General features: G+C 43.1%; 1 non-coding gene across 1 annotated transcript; it reads left to right on the forward strand.

Annotated features, from left to right (window-relative positions):
• Positions 1-265: 265 nt before the first annotated feature.
• On the forward strand, positions 266-338 carry Trnaa-agc (transfer RNA alanine (anticodon AGC)). Its single transcript has one exon. It is a non-coding gene; the product is annotated as a tRNA-Ala (tRNA).
• The last annotated feature ends 5864 nt before the right edge of the window (positions 339-6202 follow it).

Genomic DNA, 6202 nt, shown 5'->3' on the forward strand with positions numbered 1-6202 from the left:
TACCCAGCTTGGGCAAAAGAAATTACCTTTGTTTGGGGCTCACATATAGACAGTGCATTCACTGGACTCGGTCAGGTTCTAAACACTTCAATTTGTACGCGCACACACACCTACACTGACTCCTCAACCTGAAAGCATGTTTTCATGAAGTTGAAGCAGCACATCTGTTACCATCATGACAATCACGGTCGGTTATCATGCCGCCAAACGGGTTAATCTGATTGTCAAGAATACAGTTAATGAAGACACACTTTGTAGATCGTCAGGGGAATTAGCTCAGATGGTAGAGCGCTCGCTTAGCATGCGAGAGGTACCGGGATCGATACCCGGATTCTCCAGTTCTTTTTGCATGTTATACTTTTGTGCAATCGTGTTCATTTTTGTTCCCTCATAAATGTCATGAAGAGAGGGACTAGCACACATGACAGAAGGCAATGTTTGCAGGTGGGAGACGCTTGCATTGATACCCAGCTTGGGCAAAAGAAATTACCTTTGTTTGGGGCTCACATATAGACAGTGCATTCACTCGACTCGGTCAGGTTCTAAACACTTCAATTTGTACGCGCACACACACCTACACTGACTCCTCAACCTGAAAGCATGTTTCCATGAAATTGAAGCAGAGAATCTGTTCCTCTCATGACAGTCACGGTCGGTTATCATGCCGCCAAACGGGTTAATCTGATTGTCAAGAATACAGTTAATGAAGACACACTTTGTAGATCGTCAGGGGAATTAGCTCAGATGGTAGAGCGCTCGCTTAGCATGCGAGAGGTACCGGGATGGATACCCGGATTCTCCAGTTCTTTTTGCATGTTATACTTTTGTGCAATCGTGTTCATTTTTGTTCCCTCATAAATGTCATGAAGAGAGGGACTAGCACACATGACAGAAGGCAATGTTTGCAGGTGGGAGACGCTTCCATTGATACCCAGCTTGGGCAAAAGAAATTACCTTTGTTTGGGGCTCACATATAGACAGTGCGTTCACTCGACTTGGTCAGGTTCTAAACACTTCAATTTCTACGCGCACACACACCTACACTGACTCCTCAACCTGAAAGCATGTTTTCATGAATTTGAAGGAGCACATCTGTTACCATCATGACAATAACGGTCGGTTATCATGCCGCCAAACGGGTTAATCTGATTGTCAAGAATACAGTTAATGAAGACACACTTTGTAGATCGTCAGGGGAATTAGCTCAAATGGTAGAGCGCTCGCTTAGCATGCGAGAGGTACCGGGATGGATACCCATATTCTCCAGTTCTTTTTGCATGTTATACTTTTGTGCAATCGTGTTCATTTTTGTTCCCTCATAAATGTCATGAAGAGAGGGACTAGCACACATGACAGAAGGCAATGTTTGCAGGTGGGTTGACGCTTCCATTGATACCCAGCTTGGGCAAAAGAAATTACCTTTGTTTGGGGCTCACATATAGACAGTGCATTCACTCGACTCGGTCAGGTTCTAAACACTTCAATTTCTACGCGCACACACACCTACACTGACTCCTCAACCTGAAAGCATGTTTTCACAAAGCTGAAGCAGAGCATCTGTTACCATCATGGCAATAACGGTCGGTTATCATGCCGCCAAACGGGTTGATTTGATTGTCAAGAATACAGTTAATGAAGACACACTTTGTAGATCGTCAGGGGAATTAGCTCAAATGGTAGAGCACTCGCTTAGATACTTACCTGGCACAGGCTTTACAGCGAATGCTGTTAAGTATCATCTCCTTTTGGAGGGGAAAAGTCTTAGTTGTATTGTCTCTAACCGTTTCTTTCTACAGGTCTACGAGTGTTCATCAGTTTTTGAAAGTGTGTGACTTGAAATAGTCTCCCCTCCTTCATCATGTCCTACACAGCTGCAGTCGATGCCGGTCCCATTCCAGAGGAGTATATCGACAAGAAAGTTGAGACCTGGACTGTTCGGATTTATAGAAGGGCCAAAGTATCTACTGTTTCCGAATACATTGCTCTGTTGAAGTCAAGTGTACCAGATTTTTGTATGGACCATGTTGCTGGGATATGGAAAACAGAACAAGGACATGTTTTTCTTACCATGGACTCAGAAGAAGAAGCAAAGAGGCTTACAGACTTACACAGTGTGGATTTTGAGGGTGAGACAGTATTTTTCTACGAGTTTGGTCGTTACATAGTTTCTTTGCGGATACATTGGCTTCATGCCACGGTGAACTCATCTTTTCTGAAGGAATACTTTTCAAGTTTCGGAAAGGTTGTGGAAGCTTTCAGAGAATATGTGGAGGTGGATAATGTTAAGGTTTTTTCAGGTGTTCGCATTGTCCGTATGGAGGTGACTGAGAAGGAAAAAGACAATATTCCTCACATTGTTCGTTTTGGGGATAAGCAGTCAATTCTCATTACAGTTCCTGGTCGAGTACCGATATGTTTGAAATGTCATGGTGTTGGACATGTTCGGGCAATGTGCTCAGGAAACGTTTCACTTGTTGCAAAAGGACAAGTGGACAAGGACCAATCAGTTGTGGTAGATACTGGCACTGAAGCTGCACGAGAAGACATGGTTAGTGAATCTGATCAAGATGATGATATGGAGAGTGTACACAGTCTGAAAGAAACTGTTACTCAGGAGGATGAACAGAAGGACACAGGGACAACTTTTCCATCTGTAGATAAGCGAGACGTAGCAGCAGAATGAGATGATCCAGAATTAAAGAGGAAACAGCCTTTAAATCAGGACACATCAGAAGATCAAAGGAAACCAAAAGAAAAGAGGACACAAAGTGTGCTAGAAGGGAAAAGTTATGTGGCTTCTCCTCCTACTGAATCTGAATTTGTACCGAGATCAATTTCTAAGAAAAGGAAAACTTTTGGAATAAGAGTACGGGCCACAAGGTCCAAGGATCCCAGTATCCCTTTATGGAAGTAATTGATGCGGACATGGAACAATATTTGAAATTGTTGAAAGGACTGTCAGAAACTGAAATTGGGGCAGTTAGGGACCGTGTTCGGAGAGATTTGGATGCAAAAGGAAAAGAAATAGTGATCCCAAAAGGAACTTTATATGATGTCAAGGTGTTTCATTATTATGTTTAAAGAGACAATTATTATTAATGTGATTTTCAAACTTTCACTCGTTTCTCTCCTTTAGATTTGGAATTGTTAGCAGCCTTCTTTTCACAACTGTGATAGGTTCATTTTAAGAGAGAGAAATGAAGGCTGAGGCGCACTGTCTGCGCTTGCAAGAGTTGGAGTTGGTGAGAATAAATCTATTACAAACGAAAAAAAAGAGCGCTCGCTTAGCATGCGAGAGGTACCGGGATCGATACCCGGATTCTCCAGTTCTTTTTGCATGTTATACTTTTGTGCAATCGTGTTCATTTTTGTTCCCTCACAAATGTCATGAAGAGAGGGAGTAGCACATATGACAGAAGGCAATTTTTGCAGGTGGGAGACGCTTCCATTGATACCCAGCTTGGGCAAAAGAAATTACCTTTGTTTGGGGCTCACATATAGACAGTGCATTCACTCGACTCGGTCAGGTTCTAAACACTTCAATTTGTACGCGCACACACACCTACACTGACTCCTCAACCTGAAAGCATGTTTTCATGAAGTTGAAGCAGCGCATCTGTTACCATCATGACAATAACGGTCGGTTATCATGCCGCCAAACGGGTTAATCTGATTGTCAAGAATACAGTTAATGAAGACACACTTTGTTGATCGTCAGGGGATTTAGCTCAAATGGTAGAGCGCTCGCTTAGCATGCGAGAGGTACCGGGATCGATACCCGGATTCTCCAGTTCTTTTTGCATGTTATACTTTTGTGCAATCGTGTTCATTTTTGTTCCCTCATAAATGTCATGAAGAGAGGGACTAGCACACATGACAGAAGGCAATGTTTGCAGGTGGGAGACGCTTGCATTGATACCCAACTTGGGCAAAAGAAATTACCTTTGTTTGGGGCTCACATATAGACAGTGCATTCACTCGACTCGGTCAGGTTCTAAACACTTCAATTTCTACGCGCACACACACCTACACTGACTCCTCAACCTGAAAGCATGTTTTCATGAAGTTGAAGCAGCACATCTGTTACCATCATGACAATAACGGTCGGTTATCATGCCGCCAAACGGGTTAATCTGATTGTCAAGAATACAGTTAATGAAGACACACTTTGTAGATCGTCAGGGGAATTAGCTCAGATGGTAGAGCGCTCGCTTAGCATGCGAGAGGTACCGGGATGGATACCCATATTCTCCAGTACTTTTTGCATGTTATACTTTTGTGCAATCGTGTTCATTTTTGTTCCCTCATAAATGTCATGAAGAGAGGGACTAGCACACATGACAGAAGGCAATGTTTGCAGGTGGGAGACGCTTCCATTGATACCCAGCTTGGGCAAAAGAAATTACCTTTGTTTGGGGCTCACATATAGACAGTGCATTCACTCGACTCGGTCAGGTTCTAAACACTTCAATTTGTACGCGCACACACACCTACACTGACTCCTCAACCTGAAAGCATGTTTTCATGAAGTTGAAGCAGCACATCTGTTACCATCATGGCAATAACGGTCGGTTATCATGCCGCCAAACGGGTTAATCTGATTGTCAAGAATACAGTTAATGAAGACACACTTTGTAGATCGTCAGGGGAATTAGCTCAGATGGTAGAGCGCTCGCTTAGCATGCGAGAGGTACGGGGATCGATACCCGGATTCTCCAGTTCTTTTTGCATGTTATACTTTTGTGCAATCGTGTTCATTTTTGTTCCCTCATAAATGTCATGAAGAGAGGGACTAGCACACATGACAGAAGGCAATGTTTGCAGGTGGGAGACGCTTGCATTGATACCCAACTTGGGCAAAAGAAATTACCTTTGTTTGGGGCTCACATATAGACAGTGCATTCACTCGACTCGGTCAGGTTCTAAACACTTCAATTTCTACGCGCACACACACCTACACTGACTCCTCAACCTGGAAGCATGTTTTCACAAAGCTGAAGCAGAGCATCTGTTACCATCATGGCAATAACGGTCGGTTATCATGCCGCCAAACGGGTTAATCTGATTGTCAAGAATACAGTTAATGAAGACACACTTTGTAGATCGTCAGGGGAATTAGCTCAAATGGTAGAGCGCTCGCTTAGATACTTACCTGGCACAGGCTTTACAGCGAATGTTGGGAAGTATCATCTCCTTTTGGAGGGGAAAAGTCTTAGTTGTATTGTCTCTAACCGTTTCTTTCTACAGGTCTACGAGTGTTCATCAGTTTTTGAAAGTGTGTGACTTGAAATAGTCTCCCCTCCTTCATCATGTCCTACACAGCTGCAGTCAATGCCGGTCCCATTCCAGAGGAGTATATCGACAAGAAAGTTGAGACCTGGACTGTTCGGATTTATAGAAGGGCCAAAGTATCTACTGTTTCCGAATACATTGCTCTGTTGAAGTCAAGTGTACCAGATTTTTGTATGGACCATGTTGCTGGGATATGGAAAACAGAACAAGGACATGTTTTTCTTACCATGGACTCAGAAGAAGAAGCAAAGAGGCTTACAGACTTACACAGTGTGGATTTTGAGGGTGAGACAGTATTTTTCTACGAGTTTGGTCGTTACATAGTTTCTTTGCGGATACATTGGCTTCATGCCACGGTGAACTCATCTTTTCTGAAGGAATACTTTTCAAGTTTCGGAAAGGTTGTGGAAGCTTTCAGAGAATATGTGGAGGTGGATAATGTTAAGGTTTTTTCAGGTGTTCGCATTGTCCGTATGGAGGTGACTGAGAAGGAAAAAGACAATATTCCTCACATTGTTCGTTTTGGGGATAAGCAGTCAATTCTCATTACAGTTCCTGGTCGAGTACCGATATGTTTGAAATGTCATGGTGTTGGACATGTTCGGGCAATGTGCTCAGGAAACGTTTCACTTGTTGCAAAAGGACAAGTGGACAAGGACCAATCAGTTGTGGTAGATACTGGCACTGAAGCTGCATGAGAAGACATGGTTAGTGAATCTGATCAAGATGATGATATGGAGAGTGTACACAGTCTGAAAGAAACTGTTACTCAGGAGGATGAACAGAAGGACACAGGGACAACGTTTCCAGCTGTAGATAAGCGAGACGTAGCAGCAGAATGAGATGATCCAGAATTAAAGAGGAAACAGCCTTTAAATCAGGACACATCAGAAGATCAAAGGAAACCAAA

Source organism: Haliotis asinina, chromosome 6 (genome assembly GCF_037392515.1).
Source record: "Haliotis asinina isolate JCU_RB_2024 chromosome 6, JCU_Hal_asi_v2, whole genome shotgun sequence".
NCBI lineage: Eukaryota > Metazoa > Mollusca > Gastropoda > Lepetellida > Haliotidae > Haliotis > Haliotis asinina.